This window comes from Mustela nigripes, chromosome 18 (genome assembly GCF_022355385.1).
Source record: "Mustela nigripes isolate SB6536 chromosome 18, MUSNIG.SB6536, whole genome shotgun sequence".
NCBI classification, from domain to species: Eukaryota; Metazoa; Chordata; class Mammalia; order Carnivora; family Mustelidae; genus Mustela; species Mustela nigripes.
The window spans coordinates 16,982,576-16,985,018 of record NC_081574.1 but is presented as its reverse complement, the minus strand read 5'-3'; positions in this window follow the sequence as shown (position 1 = coordinate 16,985,018).

The window sequence follows — 2,443 nt, the reverse complement described above, 5'->3', positions numbered from 1 at the left end:
AACAAAGACAAAACCAGGGGCATCATGTTACCTGATTTCAAGCTTTATTACAAAGCTGTGATCACCAAGACAGCATGGTACTGGCATAAAAACAGGCACATAGATCAGTAGAACAGAGTCGAGAGCCCAGACATGGACCCTCAACTCTATGGTCAAATAATCTTCAACAAAACAGGAAAAAATATACAGTGGAAGAAAGACATTCTCTTCAATAATGGTGCTGGGAAAACTGGACAGCTATATGTAGAAGAATGAAACTCGACCATTCTCTTACACCGTACACAAAGATCAACTCAAAATGGAAAAAGACCTCAATGTGAGACAGGAATCCATCAGAATCCTCGAGGAGAACATAGGCAGTAGCCTCTTTGATATCAGCCACAGCAACTTCTTTTAATATATGTCTCCAAAGGCAAAGGAAACAAAAGTGAAAATGAACTGGTTGGACTTCATCAATAATTTTTTAAATTAATATATGAAAGGGGTATAGGAGAAAAGCTCTACATTGCAATTATTTCCTTCCTGGTGGGTATGAATATTTTTGGGGGTTTCTTAGGCATTTGTTTTCTGTTTTGTTTGGTGGGTTTCAAGTGTTTATATTCCTGGTTTTTTATTTCATATTTTCAAGCATGGGAATTGAATTTTTTTCCATTAACTTTGTTATTTGACCTTTAGTTCCTTAATGTAGATGTAGATGTATTCGAGGGTATTAGGAAAGTTAATATATTTTGTGTGCTCAAAGCCATCATGCCATAATTTACTCCCCCCTTGCTTAAGTGTAGAAAGTTCTGCAACATCTAAAGTAATAAATCAGTTTTTATATGAGTTTTCTCCCTGTGTTCACATTTCTATTATTCTTTATTGTACTTTTTGGCATTTTGTGATTAGACCTATTTCTGAAAGTCATGCCATAAGCACCAAAAGGTATTCTTTTTTTTTGACAAAATTCAACATTTATTTACAATAAAATTTCTTTTTAAATTTTTTAAATTTTTTATTTTTTTATAAACATATATTTTTATCCCCAGAGGTACAGGTCTATGAATCCAGGTTTACACACTTCACAGCACTCACTCAAGCACATACTCTCCCCAGTGTCCATAGCCCCACCACTCTTCTCCCAACCCCTCTCCCCCCCAGCAACCCTCAGTTTGTTTTGTGAGATTAAGAGACACTTATGGTTTTTCTCCCTCCCAATCCCATTTTGTTTCATTTATTCTTCTCCTACCCACTTAAGCCCCCATGTTGCATCACCACTTCCTCATATCAGGGAGATCATATGATAATTGTCTTTCTCTGCTTGACTTATTTCTCTAAGCATGATAAACTCTAGTTCCATCCACTTTGTTGCAAATGGCAAGATTTCATTTCTTTTGATGGCTGCATAGTATTCCATTGTGTATATATACCACATTTTCTATATATACCACATCTTCTTTATCCATTCATCTGAAGATGGACATCTAGGTTCTTTCCATAGTTTAGCTATTGTGGACATTGCTGCTATAAACATTCGGGTGCACGTGCCCTTTCGGATCACTATGTTTGTATCCTTAGGGTAAAACCCAGTAGTGCAATTGCTGGGTCATAGGGCAGTTCTATTTTCAACATTTTAAGGAATCTCCATGCTGTTTTCCAGAGTGGTTGCACCAGCTTGCATTCCCACCAACAGTGTGGGAGGGTTCCCCTTTCTCCACATCCTCGCCAGCATCTGTCATTTCCTGACTTGTTGATTTTAGCCGTTCTGACTGGTGTGAGGTGATATCTCATTGTGGTTTTGATTTGTATTTCCCTGATGCCGAGTGATATGGAGCACTTTTTCATGTGTCTGTAGGCCATCTGAATGTCTTCTTTGCAGAAATGTCTGTTCATGTCCTCTGCCTAATTCTTGATTGGATTATTTGTTCTTAGAGTGTTGAGTTTGCTAAGTTCTTTATAGATTTTGGACACTAGTCCTTTATCTGATATGATGTTTGAAAATATCTTCTCCCATTCTCTCAGTTGTCTTTTGGTTTTGTTAACTGTTTCCTTTGCTGTGCAAAAGCTTTTGATCTTGATAAAATCCCAATAGTTCATTTTTGCCCTTGCTTCTCTTGCCTTTGGCGATGTTCCTAGGAAGATGTTGCTGCGACTGAGGTTGAAGAGGTTGCTGCCTGCGTTCGCCTCAAGGATTTTGATGGATTCCTTTCTCACATTGAGTTCCTTCATCCATTTTGAGTCTATTTTTGTGTGTTTTGTAAGGAAATGGTCCAATTTCATTTTTCTGCATGTGGCTGTCCAATTTTCCCAACACCATTTACTGAAGAGGCCGTCTTTTTCCATTGGACATTCTTTCCTGTTTTGTCGAAGATTAGTTGACCATAAAGTTGAGGGTCTATTTCTGGGCTTTCTATTCTGTTCCATTGATCTATGTGTCTGTTTTTGTGCCAGTACCATGCTGTCT